Source organism: Puma concolor, chromosome D2, assembly GCF_028749965.1.
Source record: "Puma concolor isolate L17-30 chromosome D2, mPumCon1.1.hap2, whole genome shotgun sequence".
NCBI lineage: Eukaryota > Metazoa > Chordata > Mammalia > Carnivora > Felidae > Puma > Puma concolor.
In genome coordinates, this window is record NC_141677.1 from 70,383,179 (window position 1) to 70,411,042 (window position 27,864).

A 27,864-nucleotide genomic window follows, 5' to 3' on the forward strand; every position below is an offset into this window, starting at 1 on the left:
TCATACCCTAAGGGAAAATGTTCACTAACGGTGCACTGCTAAAGAAGACAGAGATTAACCTAAAATATAAAAACTCCCTAATTCTCAAATTGCTTCAGCTTTTGTCTATTTCTCACCTGGCCTTAAATTATTCCTTTAAAATTCTGAAAGGTCACGTCCAGGGTAACTTATTTGGAGCGTATATTCTGATTTCGTTATAATCCCCATACGGGTTTGCTGCGGCAACTACTGTCCTCGGCCCAACCATTATATAGCACATCCTTAACAATTTAACATGGCATCAACCTAACCTAACAGGCCAGGAGAAAATAGGAAAGCAATACACCTGGCATGAAAGCTCTTCACGATTGTAAAATAAATCAGCTATCAGTTTCCCATGCAGAATGTAGCTAAAACATGGGGAGCCCCGCTGCGGCCCGAGAAAAAGTCCCTGGTGGCCCCAGAGCTGGAGGAGTGGAAGAAGAGAGAGCAGATTGCCAATAGGAAGTCACGGCTTCGCTCCTCCCTCCCTACAGCGTTGATCCGAGGTCCCTAACTAAATCAAAATCTGGAGGCGCCAGACTATGGGCTGAGGGGAACCAACTCTGCGTTTTGTAAGAACAGCGATCGGAGGAGGCTCACCTCGGAAGCCAAACATACACGAATTCAAACCACCCACTGCTGACCATCTGTGTGACTTTGAACAAGTTGGTTAACTTCTATGCCTGGGTTTCCCCATCTGGAAAATGGGCATAATGCTAGATCCTACCTCCTGGGGGTTGCTGGGAGGGCTGGATTGTACCTATAAAGTGCCTAACCCAGCGTCTGACACACGGTGCCACGCTCAGACCAATCAATGGTCATGTGCCATCGGACTGTTCTCAGCACCAGCTGCTTGCAGAGCACCCCAGCAGCCTCAAAGGCAATGAGGTGCGTAGGCTACTCAGTCCACGGGAACTTCCCTCCTCCAGCGGAGCCCACACCGCGGCCCGGTCTCCCAGGGAGAGAACCAGAGAACCATCCCGACCCCCCACCCAGCACGAGCCGGGCCCACTTCTCAGGAGGAACCCCGGAGCTCGGGGGATAAGAACAACCTGCCGGCGTCGCGCCGGGTCCAGCGGAGAGGGCGACGACGCCCTTGGCGCGGCGCTCCGGGCCCGAGCAGCCTCCCGCAGCCGCTCTCGCCCTCGCGGTCCGCACCCGGCAGCTGCGCCGGCTTCGGCTGCGGCTGCTGCAGCTGCCGGCACTTCAAGTCTCCGCCGGTGCTGCTGCAACGTCGCGTCCCGATGACGCAGGCGGCGCCCGCGAGTGAGCGGAGCCGGAGGGAGTGGGCCGACCTCAGACGTGGGCGGCGGGGGGGGGGGGGGGGGGAGGAGGGGGGCGGTGCCCGGGCTCCGCGTTCGGATCGCAATAGAACGTGCGCACACAAGGGGGCCGGTGGGGCCAATAACGGAGCGCGAGCGCCTAATCTGAAGGTTACTCTGCCTCGGCGCAGAGTCACGTGTGCGCGCGCCTGCGCGTTGCTGCACGTGCGCCTGAGGCTCCATTGTGTCAACTCTGCCCATCTGGAGGTCTGTACCCCCGCCTCGCTCTTTGGGGAGTGTTCGCCTGGGCCGTTTGGTTCACTTGTGCGTGTGTGTGGGGTTAGGAAATTTGTAAGACTGCAGAAATTGTCAGGGTTGGGGGAGCTGCGGATCGGGAGCGGCCCTGTTGTGTAATGTCTGTTAACGGTGGCTGAGTGCCTTTTCCTTACAATGGAAGAAAATGAGTTGAAAGAAAAATAAATAAGGCTTAAGAGAGCCCGAGTCCAAATCTGCCTACCTCTCACCCTTCAAACAAAATAACTTGGGGTCACAAGGAAGTTCTTTCACAATATTTGTCATGCCATTGACAAGGCCAGTGGTTATCAAGAACATTAGCAATTCGGAAGGCAAAAGATAACGTTTTACCCCCACCTTAACAACAAACATTGTTTGAACTGGCAGATGGGAATACGAAGGTGATTAAGACGGAGCAGAGTCCGTGGTCTCACACCTCTGCTGCCAGTCCTCATCTCCTCTATGAACGTTAACCCCCACTTCTATCGAAACATGCCCTCCGCGTCCCCCCATCAAAAACCATCCAGGGCTCTCCACAGTCCACATGCCGGAGCCTGGCACGTAGGCCTCCAACAGATAGGCCTCCAACAGCCAGACTTTCCCGCAGTCGCCAAGAGGAGCTCCTACAGCAACCTCTCTGGTTGTCCCTAGTCAAAACACGGGCTCCCGTAGTCTTAATCGTGCCCACACCACTCTTTTCTAAATTCTGTCATTCTTTCCTGAACTAGGTCCCCAAGCCTTCCCTAACTTCTCCAGCCCTCAGTAATCACACCCTTCTGTGAAAGCTCACAGATTTACCCAGGTGCCACATTCTGGATCTTTATCAATTTGTGTCATTCTTCCACAAGAGTACGAACTCATCGTCAATGTCTGACTTTTCTGGGTCTCAGTAAAAACAGCACTCCTTTATGGTAAACCCTCAATAGCTACTCTTGAAGCTGAGGAACAAGAAGAAAAACAAGAGTTCCTTTTCTTGAACTTTCTGCTTCTATTTCTAAATTCATCTCAGAATTCAGGGGGGTCCTTCTTTTAAAACAATCCAAAACTGTAGGAGTGGCGATGCCAGAAAAAAAAAAAAAAAAAAAAAAAAAGATTGAGCTGCTTGAAGTCCAAATTCCTGTCTTTATTCAAACCCACACACACCTTAACTCCAAGCACACACCTAAGTCTTCAAAGGCTATGTTGACTAGAATACCATGAATTCAAATCCCAAAACATCATGACATTTTGTGTATGGATTTCTGGTCCCTGACCAAAAAGAAAAAGAAAAAAAGAAAACAGAGGAACGTCTCAGGGTTTGAAGTCACAGCTAAAGAGAAAGTAATGTGAAATGAAAGAGAGAGAGCATTACAGGAATGGAAATGGAAGCCAGAGGGGAAAATTACATTCTCTTTCACAGAGTTTATTTGTAGTTACTCTTCTGTAACATCCATTGCACAAGGATGAACTGTACTTGCAGGAGATGTGGATTGCAATGCAAGGTGTTTCAGGTTACGTAAGGAGAGTTGTTTCGGAAACAGCTGACAACCTCAGCAATCTGTTTTATCAACAGAACAACAATAATTTATAGCAATCCAGCAGCTAAGGCAGCTAAGATGGAACAACATTGACTGTATTTACTCTTCTACTAAAACAACTAAAGAAATAAAATAGGCAGCAGGGCAGGGCAGGGCAGACCATAAGAGAGAGCAGACAAATAAGGTGAGCACTCCGCTTACTAAGGCAGGTGCCAGACAGCAGTGCAGAGAGGGGGATCCAGAAAAAGGTAGACAGACTCCCTGAGTTGAGGAGATAGAATCGGGAGACCAGGGAAGCCCAAACAGCTGGAGCTGGGAGTAGAAACCTAGAGAGAAGAGAACTACACGTGTTAGGAGGAGCTGTGAAGACCTACAGGTCGTGCCCCAGTCTTCAGCTGATTAGCACGTGAATGGGAGGAAACTAACCAAGGCCAGGGAAAGAGCCACCTAGACAGAGAGAGCGAACAATCACCAAAGGTTGCATGGGGCAGGGAATTGGTTCTGTTCCCACAAGTCAGAGTGGAAAGGTACCCAGCGATCATACAGGACCAGGAACAGGACCTGATCCTGGCACCCAGATTAGAAACCTCATAATTTATGACTCAGTAGGTCTTGCCTTGGGAGTGGAGTAAAAATAACCTTAGGGTAATTGCTGTTCTGGTCCTACCTAACAAATGTTAAATGCTAGCCCCAAAAGGATCAAACCGATTCCAAGAACAGTGTCCCAGAACAAGGCCCAACAGTACTTGGAAATCAGAAAAGGAAATGAAATTCCTTTTCTGAAGGAAATCAGAAAAATCCAGCACCCAGTTCACAATGTCTGGCAACCAACTGAAAATGATCAGGCATACCAAAAAAAAAGTGGGAAAAAATGGTCCATATACGGAGAAAAATGAATCAATTGAAAGAATCACAGAAATGACAGAGATTACAGACTCAGTAAACTAGGACATTAAAAAACAATTCGAGGGGCACCCGGGTGGCTCAGTCAGTTAAGCGTCCGACTTCAGCTCAGGTCATGATCTCACACTCCATAAGTTCGAGCCCCACCTCGGGCTCTGTGCTGACAGCTTAGAGCCTGGAGCCTGCTTCTGATTCTGTCTGCCTCTCTCTCTGCCCCTCCCCTGCTCATGCTCTCTCTCTCTGTCTCAAAAATAAATAAAAACATTTAAAAAATTAAAAAAAAATAATTAGATCTGTATTCTATGTGGCCAAAAGAAGTAGAGACATGGAATCTTTTTAAAAGACCCAAAGCAAACGCCTACAAATTAAAAGAACGTTGTCTGAGATTTTTAACACCCACACCCCTACATTTCTTTCAGATTAAATATTACTGAAAAAAAAAACAAAAGTTAAAGAACCTGAAAACATTGCAATAAAAACTATCCCAAATGAAATACAGAGGGAATAAAAAGACTGAAAATATAAGCAGAGTATCCATGAGCTTAACATACATGCAGGTGGAATCCCTGAAGCAAATATGAGAGTGAGGAGGAGTCAGCACAGGCAGAAAAAAAAATTCCAAGACATAGTGTCTGGAAACTTCCCAATTTTGGTAAAAACTATCAACTCACAAATCCCAGAAGCTCAACAAGCTCTAAGTAGAAATACATAGAAAACTATACTAAGGAACATCACCATTAAATTGCTTAAAACCAGTGCTAAAGTGAAAATCTTAAAAGAGTGAAAAAAAAGGAACGCCTGGGTGGCTCAGTGTGTTGACCTTTCGACTTCAGCTCAGGTCATGATCGCATGGTTCGTGGGTTTGAGCCTTGCGTCGGACTCTGGGCTGACAGCTCAGAGCCTGGAGCCTGCTTCGGATTCTGTGTCTCCCTTTCTCTCTGTCTCTCTCTCTCTCTCTCTCTCTCAAAAATAAATATTTTAAAAATTAAGGGGCGCAGTCGGTTAGGCGTCCAACTTGGGCTCAGGTCATGATCTCACGGTTTGTTGGTTCAGGTCCTGCATCGGGCTCTGTGCTGACAGCGCAGAGCCTGGAACCTGCTTCAGATTCTATGTCTCATTCTCTCTCTGCCCCTCCCCCACTTGTGCTCTCTCAAACGTAAATAAATGTAAAAAAAAAATTTTTTTTAATTAAAAAAAAGATGCATATCTATGTAAAGAGACAGAGATAAAATGACAGCAGATGTCTCAACAGAAGTTTGCAAACAAGTCAGGAAAGTAGCATCTTTTAAGTACTCAAAGAAAAAACCCAATCTAGAATTCTTTTCCCCAAATAGATGTATTTCAAAAATAAGACAAAATAAAGGCATGCTCTGACATACATAGTCCAGCTATCCATTACAGCCAAGATGGTCATGTGACCCAGTTCTGGGCAATGAGACCTAAGAGAAAGTCAAATTCGAGGATTTCCAGAGAAGATTTTCTTTCTTAGTAAAAGGGAACAGGGAGCTGGCACGGCTTCTTTTTCACTTTTTTCCCCCATTTGTTCCGTAACTTGATGTCCAAACCCAATGCCACCAATCACATACCTCTGCATTTTGTTAAATCTCTATCTGTTTAAACCACTATAATCTTACTTTCTGTTACTGACAAGCAAATGAGTGTCTGGCTCATATTTAATTTTGAGCACAATTCTAGCCACTATAATGACTCAAATATATGGGGGTGGGGGGAGAGAGAAAGAGTTAAGAAATAGTCCCTGCCAATTTAAGATACAAAACAGATGAACATAAGGGAAGGGAAGCAAAATTAATATAAAAACAGAGAGGGAAACAAACCATAAGACCCTGTTAAATGCAGAGAACAAACTGAAGGTTGCTGGCTGGGTGTTGGGTGGGGGGATGGGCCAAACGGGGAAGGGGCATTAAGAAGGACACTTGGGATGAGCACTGGGTGATACATGTAAGGGATGAATCACTAAATTCTATTCGTGAAATCATTATTACACTATATGTTAACTAACTTGGATTTAAATTAAGAAATAATAAAAATTAAAAAAAAAAAAAAAAAGTCCCTGCCAGTCTATCTTGTGAGGGCTTGTAGCAATGGAAGTGACCTCAGAGCCAGACATGTAGAAAGAATCCTAGACCAGAAGAGAATGGAACCCCTCTGACTCAAGTTTACCACATTTGTGGCAGAATAAGGAGTTCAATTCGTCTAAAAACTGCTTTAGTAGTAAATTAAGCCACAAACTTCAAATGGCCCAAGCAGGAGGCCGTCAGGCTTCTGGAAGATCTGTCCTGGCATCTCCTACAGGATGGGCTACCTGACAGCTACCCAGCCCCCTACCCCCAAGGGGCTACCCAGCCCCACCCCCAGCCCCCTACCCCCAAGAAGGAAGGCCAGAAGGAACTAGGTGGGGATCCAGACTTTGTTTCAGCCATGAGCTATGCCTCAGGGCAGGGCACCAGCTCCAGAAGGGATCTGGGGCACTGGATCAGGCAGGCTAATTAAGAAAGAGCTTACAAGTCACCTTTTTTTTCCTTTTTTACAATTTGTCAGTTCATTCTTAAGAAATGAAAGGTATTTTTCCCCTTCTCCCAGGAGTGTAGCCAGGCTCTTTGGTTGAAGACCCTGGATTCCCCAAGCCCTTAAGGGAGGCTAAGTAATTGCAATTAGCAGCCTTTTTGTTGCTGAAAGCCAAAAAAAAAACAAAACAAAACAAAACAAAACAAAACAAAACAAAACAAAAAACACAACAACAACAACAAAAAAACCAGTAACTAATGATTGGGTTGGCCACCAAGAAAACAAAACCTGAATGGGCCCTTTGTTTTTCCTGTGGAAATAAGCTGGATTGTGTGAGAAGAGGTTGTCTGAGAACGGGTTGGGGACCAGCACGGCGCTGAGGAGGGGTTAGGTGTTGAGGATACTGGTTCTGGATTCCGTCTGAGATTGCTTCATGGAGGGCCTTGGAGGTGGCCGGTCTGCAGAAGGAGAGTGACCCCAGGAAGACCGAGAGGGCTGAATGTAGAGTCTTGGGAGCCTCAGTGAAGATCCCAGTGGCCGAGCGTGTTGTGAAGGGGATGGAGGTCCACACACTACGCGGGGCCTGGGCAGGGAGCAGTGGTCAAGGAGACTGGATTTCAAGCTTTCTGCATAAGTGCCTGGGTAAGGGAGAGGAGGAAGACCCCAAAAATCATCACTGTTGGACTTCTACGAACCCTTGACATGAGATTATTTCAGCATCTTTTCTTTTGTGACATACTGACCAAGAGTGCCTTTAAGACAGTCTTTCCTAGTCGCTGAGGATACAAGATGAAGATATGGGGATGTCACACATAGGTCCTGCCCTTGTGGGGTTAAAAGTCTAATGGTGTGTGGCATGTTGGGACAGAGACAAGTCGTGGAAAGTACAATGAAGATCCAAACAGCCTCTGTCACAGAGGTCGACAGCAGTGAGCAGCAGTAGAGAAGGTGGTCAGGGAGGACCTCTAAGGAGGGAGCAGCTACCCCGAGGCTGTGGTGTGCGAAGGACCTTGTCTGAAAGGAGCCCAGAAAAGACCCTTCCAAGAAGGGAGAATTCCATGTGCCAAAGTCCTGCAGGAGGACAGAGTTGACAGACACAAGTGAGCGCTGTGGGCTGCAGTGGAGGAAGGGGGAATGGGGCAGAGGGAGGTGTTGGCAAGCCAAGCCTCCTTTATCCCAAGATGAAGCAGTGCTTTCTTAGCCACAGTAAGAAGTTTTGAAAATTAAAAACAACACTGTGACATGAGTCAAAAATGTCATGGAGGAATTCGCATGCCCTTTATTCTGTAAAAATTAGAGTAGGATGAATCAAAACAGAAGCCCAGGTCCACAGACCTGGCCAGCCTGGAAGAAGCAGGACGGGGCATGACTCAGAGGCTATCATGCAGGCAGGCGCCTGCCTGGGGCAAACTGGCCACAGAGTATGTCCGTAAGAGGAAAGTGAGCACATTTTGTAAGCTACCTTTGTTTGAGCACTTTTTATGTGCCAAGCCCTGTTCTAAATACTTCACGGGCATTATCTCAAACAATCCTCTAAATCAGCCATGGCACAATCTAGAAAATAGCTCGGGCCAGACCACTGGAAGTGGGACTTTCATACAGAATCCTTCTTAGAAAGGTCTTGAAAAAGCTGAAAGAACAAAAGGGGACTGTGAGGCAGCCCAGAGATTTCCAACAGCAGACACCATCCTAGGGCTGGAACAACAAAGGAAGATATTAACAGAACCAGGAGCCAGAGCAACATTTGAGACCAAGGAAAGAGGGGCTGCCTAGGAGGAGCCAAAACCACAGAGCTGCCCCTGCTGGAGGAGCCACCTGAAAAACGGAGAGACAGGCTCCCTGGCTTCCTCCTCTTTCTGCCCTCCCACCACCTGCAAGCCCCTCCTATTGGCTGAAGCAAGCTGCAGAGAAGCCTAAGGAATGAGATTGCAGGGTCCACTCCTCTCCCAGACATAAAGTAGAGCAGGGAAGGATGGAGAGGGCATCTGAGAACAAACAGAAAAACAAGGGCAGCCCCATAAGCCAGGAAGGATTATTACCCCCATTGTTCAGATGGGGAAACTGATGCACAGCAAGAGCTTAAGCGAATCTAGTACCTGGTAGAACCCCAGTTTGAATTCAGATCTATCTGATTCTAAAGCACAAACACAGGGGCACCTGGGTGGCTCAGTTGGTTGAGCATCCCACTTTGGCTCAGGTCATGATCTCGCAGTTCGTGGGTTCAAGCCCTCCATTGGGCTCTGCGCTGAGAACTCAGAGCCTAGAGCCTGCTTCGGATTCTGTGTCTCCCCCACTCTCTGCCCCACCCCTGCTCATGCTCTTTTTCTCTCCAGCTCTCAATAATAAATAAATAAACGTTAAAAAATTGTTTTTAAAAAGCACAAACACGTAACATACATTTCAGCCAGCTTAGGTAAGAGCCTGGTAGCTAAGAATAGTCACGTCCCATGTCTGAAAAGCATATGTTTTAAACCCCACTCTATAAAACACTCAGATGAAGTTGGTTTAAGAACTGAGCTGTGAGTCAGGACACCAGTAGGCCAACCCTGAATCTTCTAGCAGAATGAGAACTCTGCAAGGACTTTGGAGCCAGACAACCTGAGTTCCAATCTTGGTTCTGCCATCTACCAGCTGTGTGACCCTGGGCAATCTATTTAACCTCTCTAGGCCTCAATTCTCTCATTTTTAAAGTGGATTTGCTCATGTCCACTTCCTTATTGGGTTAATTTTAGATAAAATAGAATCATGTATGCTGCAAGATTATTAGCACAGTCCCTGCTGCATGGTTAAGAGTTACTAAACAGTAGCTATTACTATGATTGGTAATAGTCTCCTCTTGCAGAGACTCAGGAGACCAAGGACAGATCCTATTTGTTTGAGCTTGCCTGGCAAAGAATTTGTTCTAAAATCTTTGGAACTCATATGAACTCTTAAGGTCACTTTGTTCTGGAAAGGGTGTCTCTATATCAGTCAGGATGGGCTAGGTTATGATACAGTAACAAACATCTCAGAGTCTTAAGACAACAAAGTTTATTTCTTGCCTATGATACATGTAAACTACAGGTTATTATAGGAGCTCTGCTCATAAAGGACACTGAGGGAAGCTCTTTATTGACATGCACTTCCTTATTTGCTGAGGCCAGGAATGGAGAGTGGAAACCAGGTACTGGCTCTTAATCCAGACTTAACTTCTGTTCCCATTTCATTAGGTAAAGCATTATATAAAGCAACTGGGTAAAGAAATGTAATCCTGTCGTGTGCCCAAAGGAAGCTAACCAAACATTTATGAACAGCCCTAATGACTATCAGAACAACCTCAGAGAACCTTCTGGTTGGGCTAGATAAAGCAAAGTTCCCAATCTGGAATGAAGAGCTTTAGGAGCTTCTGACAAGCCAGCCCCATATGATATCATAAAAGTTTGTCTTTGCTGTGCCTTTGTTGCATTTATGATGACAGCATGTCAGTTTAGGAAAACTTCTTGTTCCTAAATATTTCTTAAGTCATTTCTCTGAAAATCACTCTTGGTTTTTGGAAGGTATTGTCCAAGGTGGTTTGTGGAGTTGTGAGACTAGCTGGAAACAAAGTACCTTGTCTTCTGGAAGAGGGATCCTAACGTGGACTAGATCATGAGTGCCCAGACCTACCCAGAGCCCCTCTACTGTTGTACAACTTGATGTCAGATTATTGGATACTGATGGTTTGTTGAGCAAGTTCAAGCTCTAGGGGAAGGAGCAAGACCTTTCCTCTGCTTTCACAATCCCACGCTTCCTGGATTTCTCTCTCCCTACCTAGATGTTTTTCCTTGGCAACTTTTACTGGCTCAAAGGCCTCCTTCATTCTCTCTCCTTACTCTCTCCTCAGCAAACCAGGAGCCTAGGAGTCATTTTTAACCTCTTCCTGCCTCCAATCCAACAGTAACTTCTAGCAATTTTGCCTTCTAAATAGCTTTAAGCCCATCACCCGTTTACCTCCTCGCTATCTGCATTGTCCTAATGCAGGCCACCACCACCTTTCCTGGAAGGCACAAAACTTACTACCCAGACTCCTCATGTCAGCTCCCCACCCCCCACCCTCCCAAACTCCCCACACATCCTCCAGAGCAGACATTTGAAAATGCAACACTGAGCATTTCTAACACCCCCATTTCTCTGCCTGATCCCCACTGCAGGTGATTAAAATCCTTTAAATTGTTCCTTGCAGTCTTTAGGACAAAGGCCTTGGACTTTTAGGATAGGGACTTTTAGAAAAAAAGCCTTCAACATGGCCTCTAATACCTGGTATTAAGTAACCTCACCACCCTTATCTTGCTAGCCTCACCGCCTCATCTTCTCTCACTTGCCCTTTCTCTCTGACTTTGGCTACACTGTCTGGCTTTCAGTTTCTTAAGAAAAATGCCTCTGCCCTTCTCTTGCACTGCCCTTCTCTTCCTCTGCTGGCAGTGGTCCCTACTCCAACCCCCTGTTTTCTCTACAACTCATGCTTCATAACACAGTTCAGGTCTCACCTCCTCATGCCAACTTTCATTGATTCCCAGACTAGGTCAGAACCCCTTGTTGTATGCTTCTCCCCCATGGGACTTATCACAATTATAATTGAAGACTCCATTGTAGAATTAGCCATTTAATGTCTGCCTGTCCCTCTTAAATTCTTGACTTCTCCCATTCCCATCTTGATTTCCTAGCATCTAACAGTGCCTTGCACAAAACAGATGCTCAAGGTGTTTGTTGCATGTCTAAGTACAAGATGAGATTGATCAACTATTTAATAAAGGAGAACGTGAATGGCTGTTACAACTGTCAACAATCCTGGACAAGCATAACGTTAAGAATAGAGGGATTCAAGGAGGGATCTATGAACCATAGAGCTTTAGGGGCTCAGTATTCTATGGGTCTTGGAGAAGCATGTATTCAAGCTTGGTAGAGAGGTAGGAAGCAGATTACCCATTCTTCTCCCACTCCCAATCTTTGGGTCAGAGGGGAGGGAACACTATGAATAAGGAGGTAAACATGCGTGTGCCCAGTACACTTGAAGGAAGGAATTTGAAAATACTTGAGAGCTAGACATGGCTGGAGATAGACTTATTTTTATTTGTCCTCCTCAGGATCAGTTTTTGTCAAAAAGGAAAAAAAAAAAATTCACAACGAAGGCAAGGAGAAGCAGAAGTACTTTGCATTGAAAGTATTCTTTTTTCTAAGAGAAGAAAGTACATTAGAGCTTCACGTATTAAGTCTCAACAGGAAGAAGATTAATCTAAGTTCAATTAAGTCTCGATTTAGAAAACTTTTAAAGAAATTTAGTTTTATTACTTTTGAGGACGTAGAAGCTCCAAGATTTTCCTTCAGAAACGCATTCTCTTGAGTGCTCTAAACATACTCCTTTTAACTATCTTTAGCTTTTAACTTACAGATTTCCCAACAGAAAAGGTTTTCAAAGAGTAATACCAACCCAGTTTCCAATTATCTAAATTACCTGGTATAAAGCAAAACTCGAATAAGCATAATAATACAACTGACTATGATTACTACCAAATCTTTTCTGACAGCCATCATATTATTCCATAAAATATTTGAAATGGATTACAAGGACGATCTCCAACATGAAAGTAAGATATTGTATAATAGGCTTTCCATAATCCAGAGTCACAGGGTACAATCCCCTCTCCTAGACCTACTTGGTTAATACCACTGACTGAGCAGGTCACTGAGCCCAACCCTTCACCCAGGCTGACTTACACCTCACCCATTGCACCCTCTTGCACATCCAGTTCTGCTTAGGAGATGGCAAAACATGTGTCCCCTTTATCAAATTATTTTATAGTTACTTTTTCCAAAGGCTGTCAGTTCTGGTCCAGAGTTCCTACTTTACCTCTACAAATCATAGGCACATATATGTAAATTTAGCACACATCCACAAATAGTAGAATTCCTAGCAACCATTATGGGTTACATATGGGATTAAAGAAACCTTAATATCCACAATGTTGGTTTTCTCTAGGTTAATTATAAACGATGATTTTAGAGGATAGTCTGTAAGCTCCTAGGTCACCTGCTCATTAACTATTAAATATATAGAATCTAGGTAAAGGGTGAATTATATCTAAAGCCCCATAAATTGATCAAATCCTGGAATGAATGGAATTTTGACCTCCCAGAGATAAGGTTTAGTTAAATTTAAGCTCTACAGGGTCATGGCATGCCTTATGTTCATGGCATGAATTTTTTAGTGGTGATAATAGTCACAATAAAATTATCTACTAGGTCAGTAACCCCATTTTATAAACCACAGGACGCTTAGACAAATTCTAATTAAAAGAGGAGTCAGCTGGGCGTCCTCTGCACATAACCTACAATCTGTTCTTATTCACAAAACCAGAGTGGCACATAAGGGAATCCTATTATTGATTAGGCACGGGCTTGAAGATTACAACACGGCCACCATTCAGCCATATCCGAAATGGTAATTATTCTGAACGATTAATTACAGCTTGACAAACTACATTATCCAGAACTATGAAGGGTCTTGGAATGTTGAGTGCAAACTCAGTCTATGGTTTTAATCTCTCTGTGCCTCATTTTCCTCATCTGTAAAACAAGACTAATAACAGTACCTACTTTATACGGTAGATGTGAGGATTAAGAGTTAAAATATGGAAGGCACTGGGACACTACCTGGCACGTAGCAGGCAATACCTAATGTTTGCTATTATCCTAAGAGTTCCTGAGAAAATGTCTAATCCATTAAAAAGAGAAGCCTCATTTGATCCAGGTATCAATCCCACTTGCTTTCACAGGCCTTAATTGATCAATGTGGTGTTTCAGAATCGCAGGCTTCCCCAGCTCCAACCCCAACAACTTCCCATTTCCAGTTACAAATCCGCATAGAGTTTTCCTTCAATGACTATACTACGGATTGTGTCACTAAAGTCTTGCAAGCCGTCGTTCCTAACTTTTTGGAGTCAGGGAACGCTGAGAGTCAGATGAAGCTCTAAATTCTCTCCCAACGGCGGGGGGTGGGGGGGGGGGAAGGCACATGTAGTAGAAGTTTGCATTTGATTTCAGGGGGTTCATAATCCTCCACTCTGCGGTCATTCAGGGACCCCAAAGTAAGACTCGGCGTCAGTTTGAAAGCATGGCTTGGAAGACAGCCACATGTGGGATCTTGTTCTTCTAACAATGTCTAAAGCAAGAGGAGACCGAAATACATTTCTGCACACTGTAAAGGAAGTACGAGTTACTATCAGCCAGCTAAGTACTTTCCAGTAAGGGGTTTTGGTGAGGATGAGGATGGTGAAGAAAGGGGAGAATGAAGATAAAGGCAGACTTTTAAGTAGCTAGGTATGCAGCAGGGCTTTGAAACTGGGAACTGCAGCCTGGCTGTTCCTATTAGCAACTCGAAAGGCAGTTTGGGTAACTGATGATATCAACAGCTTTCTTTAAAACCTCCAAAAGGCAAAATATTATCACTGGGGCTCTTCACGCCTGTTCAATGATTCAGACACAAAAGAAATGCTAATTGTGGGATCTGAGCTGTGAATTCTGAGTGAGCCTAGGGACAAAGTGATTATCTGGTGGTCTTATGTTGCTGGAAATTTATTAGAGTGTTTTAAGATTACATTAACTGGTTTTCACCGTAAGTGCTCTGCCTGGAGAAGCATTAAAGGCTCCTGATAAGAAAGATTTCAAAGAGGTAATAGCATCGGCCAGAAGATCTTTTGGGTGAGTCAGGGGTACTGTAAGGAGAAAAGCCCAAATGAGGGGGCCGGGATCAGCAGGGGTGGTGGGATGGACTTGCGACAACCAAAAGCTTCCACTCTGCCGAGGGTCCCCAAGGTCCCTTCTCGTTTCTGGTTTCCAACAGCAACAAATGCCAGAGACCAAAGAGGAAGGATCATATATTTACAACAAACGTCGTAGAATGAGGCCAAGGACTTCATTTCTGCTCCATTATGGTCTCAGATTGCACCCCTGCCTCTCAAGTCTTCTCAAGACCTGAAAGTGTCAACATGCTGTTACCCTTGCCAACCTCTGTCATCCCCCTCTCCATCACCGCCCCAGTCCCCGAGGCCACCTGTCTTCCTGGACCATCCCAAGCTCATCCCTGGTTCAGGGACTCCTTACTCCCTGTCCCTGCTGTGGAGAATATTTCTTCTCTGGATATGCACATGGCTGATTCATTCTTATGTTTAGGTCTTAGCTTGGTTAGCAATTTTCTATTCCCTGCCTCGTCATTTTCTTGTATGTCCTCCTATTTGATTTTATTTACAGCGCTCATCACTATTTGATAATGATCTCTAGTTCATTTTCTTTATGCTGCCTCTCTTCTCCATTAGAACGTGAGCTCTCTGAGAGGCAGAACTGTCTGTGTCAAGCATTGCTGTGGCCCCCACCCCAGGTGTGGCACAGAGAAACCACTAGATATACATTTGTTGGCTAAAGCAATGAATGTTCAGGAATAGCTACTATTTATGGAGCATTTGTTCTGTGCCAGGCACAGGGCTGTAGTTTTTACAAATACTATCTCACCGAATTCTCACACCAACCCTGCAAGGTAGTAGGTATTTATCTATTATCTCCATGGTACAGCTTATGTTTCAGAGAAGTCACATAGCTTTTCCAATGTCAAAGCTAGCTTGTTACACGCTAATGAGTAACCTAGACCTCATTTGAACCTAGGCATGTTTGACCCCAACACTCATACTCTAAATCAGGAATCGGCACAATTTTTCTGTAAAGGGCTAGCTAGTAAGTATTTAAGGCTTTGGGCATATGGTCTCTATCACAACTACTCCATTCTGTAGTAGTATGAGAGCAGACATAGATAATAAATACATAAATGAATGGATGTGGCTGTGTGCCAATAAAACTTTATTTATAAAACAAGTGGTGGCCAGGATTTGGCCCAGGAGCTGTAATCTGCAGAGCTGTCCTTTAAATCATCAGTTGACATGTGCTGTGCCAGAAAGGGGTTAAACAAAAGAGGGGGAGGGGAGTAAAAGAAAAGCATTAAAATGTGTATTCTGTGCGTGGTGAGCCTCTTCTTCAGATAAGAAGGACACCCACTTTCAGTTAAATTTTAATTTAGTTAAAAAAAAAAGTGAAATAGGAGATAGAATTCTGGTAGGAAACAGGACTCTACTGATTCAACTTCTTGACTGAATTATGACCATTCTTTAAGACTACAGTAGAGTTAAAGCAAATGAGTTATTCCATTTATACCATGGTTCCACTTACTGTGTAATGACACGTGATGTGGCATCATGTGAATTATCATGATGTCAGAACCCGAACAGAACCACATAACCTCCATTGCAAGCAGGCCCCAAATAGTCAATATTGAAGGACCAAGTGCGGCAAGACACTCTGTTAAAATTCTTCCTCTTTGAACAATGAGCCTAAAACCTTCAGTCTTTTCTTCTCAAGCAAGCCCATGATTTATTGGCAAGAGGTGAAAGATAAGATATGAGTCACAGGTCTGAGCCAGCCCAGAGAAATCTCTTGTAGCCTCGTTGGGAAGGGAAACGCTATTTGTGCTCAATTATATAGTCATTCATGGTGGCTCTCGAGACCAAGTATCAGCATTAAGGCAAAAGATGAACTCACCAGGCCCTTGGGTCTGGGCTGGGAGGTAAGGGCTGAACTTTGAGAAGGTGGGAGATGGAGGGATGAAGGCAATAATTGCTAGAGTGCTTGGTGGTATGTAAGGACCGGCTGGTGTAGCTGGAGCCTTGGGTGGCTAGGTACCCCCGCTCAAACCTTGATTTTCTCTAGGGCAGCCCTAGGTCATCAGAAACCCATTAAACAATATTTGTTTCTCTCTTATTCTAAAGAAGAAATCCCTCTGAAAACAGCACATGGTACTTAAACCAACTGGTGCATTTTCCTCAATTTGTATGCAATTTTCTAAACTTGGCCATTAAATGTTCAAGCAGGTGACAAAAAGTCAAACTTTAGTCAGTCTCCTGAACCTTCTCCTAGGCCCATCCATGCACCTCCTTGTAAAATCCAGTATTCGCAAGAATGCTGCTAAGTCAGTTTAGCCAGAGCCCCAACCTTCGATATCTGATCAGGCTCCTAGCCCTCCACCATTCCCCAGGTGTTGTCTGACCACCCCAACCTGTGTTCAGGGAAGAATCATGTTAGGTCGGTTTACCCAGAGTCCCCCTTAACCTTGTTGTCTCCTTTTAGTACTTTTCCATCCAAGGCCCCCACCCTGTTTCTTGCCCATGCTGTATTTGGAGTTGAGTCCAGTCTGTCTTCTATACTGTAAAATCCCCATCGTGGTGGTGCCTATACCTCTGGCGAGAGTCCTGAATAGTCTGCCATATCATGTTACAATTGTTATTGAGTAATTTCTTCTTTAATACAGGAAAGCAACCCCAGGACAGTAGAACCAGCATCTAGAGGGGAATCTAGAGATGTAAGATCTGCCCCAGCTCTGCCATTAACCTGGGTACCCTTCCCCTTGCTTCCCCTTCTGAGCCCATTGTCTCATCAGTAATGGAACAAGTCAATCTCATACATACCTTTTCATCCACCCAAATCCATCTTTTTGTTATGTAATACCTATCATATTTATTACTGCTTATAGTTACTCTTTAAGATGACACATTATTAATTAAAGTGGATTTCTATTGAGCACTTATTATTTTGCAGGATTCAGAGCAGTCGATTAAGCATCCAACTCTTGATTTCAGCTCAGGTCATGATTGCATGGTCATGAGATTGAGCCCCACATCGGGCTCTGTGCTGAGCGTGGAGCCTGCTTAAGATTCTGTCTCTCTGCCCCTTCCCTACACTTGCTTGTGCTTCTCTCTCTCTGTCTCTCTCTCTCTCTGTCTCTCTCAAAAAAAAAAAAAATGACCAGGATTGTACCATATGCTTTCCACATATTCTATTATTTAATACAACCTCCAAATGAAGAGGGACCCTTATGATTGCAGACTTCTCAGCTATGACAGCCAAGGTTCAGAGTAGTAACATACATTTCCCAAGGCCAAACAGAGAGTGACAGAGCTGGGATTTGAGCCTGAACCTATTTTTTCCAAGAGTTACACTGTCTTCATGTTCTCCATAGCCCCTGGTCAGTGTCTGACCCGAGAAGAAAGTACAGATTCAAACTCCCTTGCCCTGAACTGCTTACTACTGCACCATGATGCTTCTCACCATATCAGGCTACAAAATACCAACATGTGTTCCCTGGAGAAGGTGGTGTAGGAGCTCCCATGGAAGTCCAATGCAGGATCTTTGCCCCTGAGACACTCAGAACCCATGATAAAACCCATGGCCCAATCAGTGACCCAGGAGAAGCAGTGTTGATGACTCAAAGAGGAGGACCTGGGGCTTCCTCAGTTCCTTATTGTCACCGTGCAAAAGCAAACACAAAACAATGGCCTCTGCTCATCTCTGGTTATTCTCTGGAGAATCTTTTTCTTCACTAGGGAGAGGCAACTCCTTCAAAAATGCACCAAGTTAATAATCTGGCAATAGAAGACATTGGGGGTGGGGTGGGGGCTCTCCTTGAAACATATAGTTGGAGTTTTTTTTAATGTTTGTTTATTTTTGAGACACAGAGAGCAAGCAGGGGAGGGGCAGAGAGAGAGTGAGACTGAGGATCCAAAGCAGGCTCTACACTGACAGCAGAGAGCCAGATGTGGGTTTCAAACCCACGAACTCTGAGATCATGACCTGAGCTGAAGTCAGACCCACCCGGTTGGAGATTTTCAAAAGGACATATCAGTATTGGCCTGGCTGGGGAGCAGATTGGGGGCATGTGGTAGGACAAGGGTAGATTCCTAGAGATAGCAGAGCAAAGCTGATAGTGGTTTGTGCAGATCTGATTCTCTCAGGGGTGAGGAAGAAGAAAGGAGAATGAGGTTAATTACTGAATGTCTACTATCATTTAAGGTCTTTCATACACACTAAGCATCAGGTCCTGACAACAATGTATAAGGTTGATGTTTTATAGATGAGGCTAGGTAGAGTCCAAATAGAGATTCTCTCTTTTCTTCATTCTACCTCAGTGCCCCTGTAGACGCCATTCTAGCTCTAATTCAGAGTTTCATGAAGTAGATGGCACTTACTCAATGGAATAGCTGTACAAAATACTGAGGCTACAAAACCTAATATAATGCCTAGCTTATGGTAGGTGTTTGATAAAACAGAATGGATTAACAACTCACTGTGGCTTCAGAGACAGAGGTGAATATAATCTGATCCAATAGTTCTCAACTGGGGATGACTTTGCCCTTAGGAAGACATTTGGAAGTGTCCAAATGTCTTTTGGTCGTTACAAAAGAGGGGAAGAGCACCACTGGCGTCTAGTGGGTAGAAGCCAGGATGCCGCTAGGCATCCTACAAAGCACAGGACAGTCAGCCCCACAACCAAAACTTATCTTACCCATAATGTCGCCAGTGCCAAGGTTGAGAAATTCTGATCTATTCCAACATGGTTCACAGGCCATGGTTCACATGACCCAGGGAGACAGATGACTTGCCCAGGGCCATATAACTGAGCAATGGCAAAGCTAGGATGACAAACTTCCCTAAGCCTTCTAGATTATTCTCTTCGGACCTCAGACTGCTGACCAGCCAGAGGGCTGCCTGCCACAAGAAGGGTGAGTTAAGTGGAAAAGACTGTGTTGGCCAAACTGCCCAGGCAAACCAAATACAATTATGCAAGGTCAAATGGACCGTGCCTGTTGCTCCCCAGACCCTGACTAAGCAGCCAATGGAGGTTCCAGAAAACTAGGTACCAAGGCTTGGAACACAAACTGCTCACTAGAGGTCTTTGATGCCCGCCATATTCCCACTTCTTCCTTTTTGTAGGGTTGCAAACCAAAACAGAATTGTCAAGTCAAAGAATTTTCTTCTAGTAATTCAATAGGCAAGTTGAAAAAAAAAATGAATGATTGATTAAGTGATCATATTAGGCCCAGGTAGAAACTGCCAGAAATGAATTCTCTCCAAAATATATCAGGCATTTGCATTATTGGTATCACAACAACAATTTTTTGACATCTTATGTGCCAAGAGATGTGTTTGGTCCCAGCAGAGAGATAGACAGAAGTAGAAGAATGTGTTCACTAATAGCATACACAAGGCACACCCTTGACCTCAAGAAGCACTCAGTCCAAACATGAGAATCTCCTTTGCAATTGCCATCACAAAGTAAAACCAACATTGCAGAATGGTAAAGCAAAACCCTCCTTGCAGCTAAATTATCTAATGGGGCGCCTGGGTGGCTCAGTCAATTAAGTATCTGACTTTGGCTTAGGTCACAATCTTGCGGTTCTTGAGTTTGAGCCCTGCATCAGGCTCTGTGCTGACAGCTCAGAAAATCTGGAGCCTGCTTTGGATTCCGTGTCTCCCTCTCTCTCTGCCCCTTCCCCGCTTTGTCTCTCTCTCCTTCTCTCTCTCAAAAATAAATAAATGTTAAAAAATTTTTAAAAATAAATTATCTAAGCCTAGCATGAATCACTTATTTTAAACAATGGTTAACAGAAATGTTCAACCACAACCGAAGAGATTGAACTTTGCCATTTATATTACTGGGATCTGGCTTGCCTGATGGGCATTTTCTTCTATCCATCAAGCTTCATGGGGACTTCCAAAGCCCAAACCATATCTAAAATGGCAGGATAACCTGATGTAGTATGGGACTTCAATGAACTATACCAGATCCTTCGACTCCTAAAAGGCTGCTCCAAGCCAGACTGGCATCTTTTCCAGCAGTTTCTAAGCTGCATATCAATGGAAGCCGAAGATCTGGGTTAACACAACTCTCAAGATCACCTTTTATCTTGAAATTTCAATGAAAAATTAAACATCCTGATAACACTGAGTACGAATTGCTTTTATTTCCATTGCAACTACTTTCTGAGACGGATAATTCCCCTTTAGATTTTCATGAGTTTGGCCCAGAAATTGGATACTCAAGGCATTAAACATACAGCAGCCCGGGACGCCAAGAAAACAGGAGCGTCCATTTAAGGATTTGGCCACTACAGCCAGCTAAGTGTCTTGGGGAAGTGAGTTGAATTTGAATACATCAGCTCTGCCAGTCTGCCACAGACTGGGAAATCAGACACTAAGACAGACACCGCAGGGGCTCCCGCTTGAGTTTGGACATAGGTGTTAACCTTGGTGACAAGCAGTTTGTTAGGCAATGCTTCCCAGACTTTGAGCTACCCCAGTGCAGTAAACAATGGATCCTAACTTTTTTTTTCCTGCCCAATGGTAATATTAAAATTAAATTCAACCTGAGTTGACATCTACAAACGCCATCCTTTCGTAAATGAAAGAATGTTTCAACATCTCGACAGACAGACAGAAGGGATAGCCTCTCCAAACGAAGGCAAGTTCCTCAAACTGAATACACACAGGTGTACTAAAGACTGGCTATTCTGTCCTTAGTTCTTAAGTCACCCTGGACTGGAAAAACGTCCTAGGCCAGCACTCATCTGCTGTCTGGAATATGGGTACTGTGAGGAGCCACTGGAGTTGCTGGGAGGAGAATTAGGCTTGTGACCCAGATGGAACAGAGAAGATGTTGCAGGATAAGGAGAGGGACAGATAAGGGTAGGATTGGAGGGACTGAAGTTGCCCTGAGAATAAACCTCGCTGCTCTTTGGTGGCAGTCTTCCACATGGCGACGTTACCCTAAATTGCTTGATTACTCATCTCTTCCACTGGGCTTTGAGTTCCTTGAGAGCAGTGGCTGTGCCTTGTTGCCCTGAGTCAAGGAGCTAGTTAGTCGTGGGGCAGGCCTGGTAGTATAGCAAGGGAGATTGTGAAGGAGCAATGGCAAAGAACCAGGAACACACAATGCTGCTTCACGAACCCGCACAGTCTGACGATTAGAGGGCACATTTCTATTATCTAATCATGCGTGCTGTTTGTGGCTGGTGCAGTGGACGAGGGGCCCCACCTCCAACCTACCCACAGGCTAGCCCTGAGCATCATCCCTCAAGATAATTAAAATGAGCCCCAAGGGGAGTGTGATGGGGGTTAGGGCTGCTGCTGCCCCGGGAGGTGCCAGGGGACTACCGAGTAAAGGCTCAGCTCCTCTCCCAAGTCCCCTGAGCTGTCTGGGCTGAAGCAGGGCTGGGGTGTGGAACAGCCAGCCTCCAGCCTGCCTGCTGCTTGATCCCACTGGTACTGCCATTGCCAAGTCAGAGAAGAGCTCTCAGCCCCAGGGTGTTCCATTTTCCCAGGCCCCAGTGCCTCACAGTCACTTCTGATTCGGAATTGACAGAAAGAAAACATCAGCCACACTGTTACTAAGTAGTCCGCCCCCCTGACCCCCCACCTCCACCCATGTTAAGATCCACAAAAACTGCTCTTCCCTGCAGAGAAAGTCCAGCTCATGGGAAAAAGGATGTTTTCTTTTAAAACTCATTTTGGGTAGTTTTGGATTTTTTTTTTTTTTTTTTTGGGTCAACCTGACTCCTGGCAGGGTGTTGAAGCCCAATGCACAGAGTCAACCTCAGCTAAACTTCCCACCAGACCCACAGGGCAGGTTAGAGAAAGGCCAAATGCAAAGCTCAGTAAGTAAAACACACAGAGGCAAGGAGAGAGGATGGGGTGGGGAGAGGGTTCCTGTTGCCCTGCTGCTTGAGAGATCAGGAGTGGAGTATTTTCATTAGTACTGGCTCAGCAGGACAACTTGGAGCCCCAATACACATCTGAAATGCCGCTCCTGGCTGCAGAACCAGGCTTCCCCTTGGCAAGATTAGCAAGGCTACAGGTTCTGGGGACCGAATGGTGAGGGTGGGCTTCCCACTGCAAATATCCTGCCACTTTCCTTTTATGACCTGTTGGGGAGAGTTTGCCTCTGGGTACAACTTGCTATTCCATGTCTCTTTGGAAATGCTCTTGGGGAGCCTGGGTGGCTCAGTTGGTTAAGTGCCAGCCTCTTGATTTCAGCTCAGGTAATGACCTCACAGTTTTTGAGTCCGAGACTCCCACTGAGCTCTCTCTCTACTCCCCCCCCCCTTTCTCAAAATAAATAAATAAACTTTAAAAAAAGGAAACGCTCTGATCGAACGTATTATCTATTGCACAGCATTTCTGATCCTTTCTCAACATCCATCTAATCTTTGACTCCCCAACCAAACAAAGGTTTTCAAATCCTGAGCTCATGTGAAGACAGTTATGTCCCTTGAGTTATCAAATCTATAGCCTGCCTTCCCACCATCATTGCTCCCTTAGGCATCGCTGGCTAAAACCCGTCCCTGGGAGGTCCTACTAAGCATTGTGGACAGTAAGCAGTAGGTGGGGATTGGTTAACAGACAGCTGAAGGCAAGAGTTAGGCCCCAGGTAAGGAAGAGGAGATGGAAAGAGAGTCGATATGCCCTTGGAGGTCAAGGGGACAGGGTCCCCCGTGGGGAAGGTGGAACAGAATTGAAGACCATTCTTTCAGGAGCCTGAAACTGATCATTTCCTTTCAACACACTTGGCAAGCTTAGCCTTCCCATCACCTCCCAGAGTTTCTGGCTTTGTCTGGAAAAAATGCTAACCAGTTCTTCACAAGAGCTGTCACTAAGTCCCTGGCCGCAGAGCTCACAAAAGACACTGTGTGCAGTGCAAAAGGAACATGGTGCTCCTGGGGGAGGAAGCTGAGTGGGTGGGGAAAGGGGCAGCCTTGGGAGCACTCATGGGCAGCCAAGGAAGATGATGGGCCCGTGCCCACATCCTCAGCTCTCTGCTCCCTGCCCCAGCCTGCCTGTGCTTGGAATTCCACCACCAGAGATGATTGCCCCAGGTGGGTTAATCATCCAGGCTGGATGTGTAGGAACCTGGGGGACAAGGACAGAGAGAACCTCTTTTCCATTCCTGGGAAAGGGCTTAGGGATTTCTGTCTGGTGGGAGTGACCATAGGGGAGTGAAGATGCTGAGCTCTAGCTGGGGAAGAGAGGGAGGCACTAGAGAAAGGGGTTTCTGGGAGACAGAATTAGCCAAGCCTTCCCCCTGGCCTTCTTGAGTTTGGACTCAGACTCTGTCTATCCATGGAGATAGCTGGGTAGAAGAGTACTGGACAGGAAGTCAGGGGAGTCTCCTTTAATCTGACTCTGTCTTGCTACGGAATTATAAATACCAGAGATGGACAACTCAGCCTTAGGAAGCATTTGGTCCACCCCCCTCACTTTATACTCACAGCCTCTGAATCCTAGAGTTACAGGTGGTTGGCCAGGGTCACACGTGCTGAGCATTCTTGCTCATGATGGCGTGTTAGGTGCTCAGATGCTATCGGTTCACCAGGGAGGTCTTGCCTGACGAGCTTTCCTCCCCTACCTAAATATGGTCCTTTTTTTTTTTTCTCATCACAAATGGGAATGATTTATTTGTGTGTGTGTGTGTGTGTGTGTGTGTGTTTTGTTCTTGTTTTTGTTTTAATGCTTATTGTCTCCTATTCAACTGTAACTTCCACAAGGGCAGGGATCTTTCTCGGCCTCATTCTCCACTGTTCCTCACACATGGCAGGCACACACCTGCATTTAGTGAACAGAACATCTCTATTCTCAAAGTAACAGCACCAGGGGCATCTGGGTGGCTCAGTTGGTTGGGCGTCCGACTTCGGCTCGGGTCATGATCTCACGGCTGGTGGGTTCAAGCCCCACATCGGGCTCTGTGCGGATGGCTCAGAGCCTGGAACCTGCTCTGGATTCTGTGTCTCCTTCTTTCTCTCTGCCCCTTCCCCACTCACACTCTGTCTCTTCATCTCTTAAAAATAAATCAACATGGGGCGCCTGGGTGGTGCAGTCGGTTAAGCGTCCGACTTCAGCCAGGTCACGATCTTGCGGTCCGTGAGTTCGAGCCCCGCGTCAGGCTCTAGGCTGATGGCTCGGAGCCTGGAGCCTGTTTCCGATTCTGTGTCTCCCTCTCTCTCTGCCCCTCCCCCGTTCATGCTCTGTCTCTCTCTGTCCCAAAAATAAAAAAATGTTGAAAATAAATAAATAAATAAATAAATCAACATTAAAAAAAAATTCAAGGTAACCACACCAGAGACATATGATACCCATTTTACAGATAAGGAAACTGGGGCTTAGACAACATAAATAACAAGTGGGGAAAGCAAAATTCAGCAGTGGATCTGAATGACATCCCCCCCCTCCCCCCACCCCCATGCTGTACTACTTTTCTAAGAAAGGTCTTCAGATTTTGGAGTTTCCCTTAAGCTGGGGGCCTTGGTTTAGGCTTTTTGGCTGTGATGTTCTAGGACCAGATGCTCCCAAACCAGTCTCTGGTCTTGTGAAGCTCGGGGCTAGATTGTGGTCCAGGCAGGAAAGATAATGCTGAAGATCACATAGCAGTGAGGAGGTCCCCACACCGCAACTGGAGAAGCAGACAGTGAAACAGAAATATCTGCCTGAATTCCAGAGGGGACCAGTCACCAGGAGGCAGTGAGCCCAGAGCTAAGTGTTTATGAAACCCCCTGGTATGCGGGTATGAGGCTGGATACATCAGAGTCTCAGATGCTGCACTTACCAGCTTGGGAACGATAGTTCTCTTAGCCTTAACTTATTCCTCTAGGACATAGGATGATGCTAACCCCCTCCCTCACAAGGAGGGTAAATGAACTAAGGCAGGGAAAGCCCTTAGCACAATGCCTGATCTGCTGCAAGCATACAGGCAGTGTTAGTTTCTGTAAGTGCTTCCTTCAAGGCGGGACCAAATTCCTGACTTGGAGCCCCTCTCAGTCATGAGGTCAGAGCCCGTAAGTGATTAAAACAAAGGTAGGTGAGAGGCTGATGGATAAAGCAGATCCTGACAGCGAGGACGTAGCTCAAAACTAAAGTGAACTCAGGTCAGGGTCTGCGCCCATTTCCTACCATATCCTCAGAGCCTTGCGCACAACCTGCACTGTGGCTCATGTGCAGTAGGCTGAGTGAAAGGGTCCAACAGAGCAGATGGGAGAGTGGCCTAGTGTTCTCTTCATTACCCCGCTATCATTCGTTTTTCACGGATTCATTCGGCACCAGATTGGCATTGTGGCATAGGAGTGAAAGCATGGGCTCTGAAGTCCACTGTTTACTAGGTTAACTCCTTTCTTTTTTTTTTTTTTTTTTTGGTGGTAGGGGGGTGGGGAATGGAGAGGGAGGGAGGGAGGGAGGGAGAGAGGATGGAGCATGGGGCCCAATGTGGGGCTTGATCCCACCACCCTGGGATCATGAACTGAGCCGAAATCAGAAGTTGGACACTCAACCAAAGGAGCCAGCCAGGTGCCCCAACTTGTTTCTTTATACAGTTCCCTTGTCTGTTAAATGGGTTGACACCTCCCAGTTTGAGGACTGAGTTAAAAAGTGTAAGAGCCCTCGGAACAGTGCCAGGCAGCTAGAAGGTGCTCCGTCAGTGTTACCTGTTATTGCCAGTAAGAGTCTCTTGGGTGCTGGACGCTGCTGGGCTGGAAGCAAGGCCCCTGGCTTCACAGAGCTGCCAGTGCGAGGCAGTGGATGAGGAAACAAGCCATCATGAGACGACACGATTGGGGGTTCAGTGAGGTGAGGTCCAGGGGATCCTAACCTAGTCCCAGAGGAAGAAGCTTTACTCAGAGACCTCACTAATCTGTTGACTTGGCCAGAGCAGGGGGCAGGGAAGGGAGGAAGTGCTCCGAGCAGAAAGGGTAACATGCAAGAAGGCCGCCATGGTGGGTGCAAAGAATGAGTGTCCGTGTGGAGAACAGAGATGGGAGAACAGTGAGAGAGGAGGAGCAGACTCAGGCCATCCGGATGATGGTAAAGGGAGAAAGTGCTCCCAAAAGAGCAGGAAGGAACCAGGTCCAGGAGGTACAACTCCCGGCTCTGGGTTTGTCCTCCCTCTTGCCATTTCCCTTAAAATTGTGAGGGGGGAGGGGACTTACTTTGACAAGCGCCTCAGACCATTACCCCAAATAGTCTCAGGAAATCCAGTGGGGCCTCTGCCGAGAAAATCTCCCTCCCCCCCCACGCCCCCCTCCTGCAGAGTTGGTTGGTGGGGGGGGGGGGGGCAAGCCAGGAAAACATGCTGCCAAAGCGGACACAGCACAAGCAACCAAAGGTACAAACAGTTCACAATGAAGACAACCTGGATGGAAACATGTGGAAATTAAGACAACCACTACGGCCAGAGAGAGGAAATGCAGTAATCGAAAATACATAGCAAAAAACAAAAAGAAAGAAAGAAAAAAACCCAACAATTTTAATGCTGATTTACTATGAAAGCGTTGTTTTCCACCCAAATAAAATGATGTTTTCCTTGTCTTGCATCATATCCTCCCCTCCTCAGGCACCTCCAGCCAAATGTAACAATTAGAGGGGACGTTTCCATCCTCTTCCCAGGTGGGTAAATCCCTGCTGGCATCATGTGGAGCCCAGAGCCCAGCTTGCATTCTTAGCGAGGAAGCCCTTTGACTTGACCTCTCAGCCCAAGCGCGGAAAACATCGCCGAGCTGGGGCCATGAGGGGCGTGAGAACCGAGAGTGCACATCACACACAGATCCCAGGCAAAGCGGGAAACAAATTCTCATAAATGAGATGCTCGGCCCCATTTTTCTCTCTGTGGTCAACATCACAAAGATGGGTGTCACCAAGCAGAACCTTCAGGGGGCCTTGTCCCATTTGCAAACCACATCAGACAATGTTTCAAGCTAAAGCCACCAGATTCTCATAATGCCCAAAACCCTACTGGGACTTTGGGGTTCTGAGCCAGGGGGAAGGATGACAGACATACCAAGGGAGTGGACAGACCTCGAGAAAGGTTTCCCGGGGAGCAAAAGCCTGCAGATGTGAATGATACATGGCGATCATGCTCACGCCTCTCTCCAGCTGCAAATAACTCACACCTTGGCCTTGCCTTTTGTAGAATTTCAAGATTTCCTTTTTCTTGCACATTCTTTTTCCATTTCCTCTGCCTCTCCTGCTCTCCACTCTGCACCCCAGACCTGCACCCTACCCCCTTTTCGAATGCCATGACATCCTAGGAAATTAGACACCCCCCCCCCCCCACCAAATTACCTTTAATACCTGTATCCTTGACTCTGTGGTGTTTAAGGAATTATTTTCAACCAGCTGATTAGCAAAGCTGCTGGAGACTCTGGAGAACACAGCCCCCGCCTGGGTGTGGAAGTGGACAAAGCTCCTCTGGGTGTCTGTTTGTATAGCTGGAGACTGAAGGACTTTGGGTGTTCTGTAGTAACCTCAGAAAAAGTCCCTAGGCAGCAGTAAACTCTCCCAGCATGGTTTTGAAACACCACAGGAGGAGGCCTCTTTAATCAAATAATAACTAGTCGGAGATAAGGCCTGCTAGTCTGAGCTCAGACAGCCAATCAGCTGCTTCCTTCCGACTGCAAGGACAAACAGACCCA

General features: G+C 46.0%; 1 protein-coding gene across 6 annotated transcripts in view; it reads right to left on the reverse strand.

Moving 5' to 3' along the window:
* The window catches only part of GPAM (glycerol-3-phosphate acyltransferase, mitochondrial), a 63,386-nt gene extending 35,565 nt beyond the window's left edge, over positions 1-27,821 (reverse strand). For 3 of the 6 annotated variants that reach the window (XM_086680860.1, XM_086680863.1, XM_086680862.1), the window contains exon 1: positions 1,074-1,257. The gene's annotated coding sequence lies outside the window, so the exon portion shown is untranslated. Of the gene's footprint in view, positions 1-1,073; positions 1,258-27,514 lie in introns of those variants that run through there. The other 3 variants (XM_086680864.1, XM_086680861.1, XM_086680859.1) reach the window with 3 other exon arrangements.
* Positions 27,822-27,864: the final 43 nt, after the last annotated feature.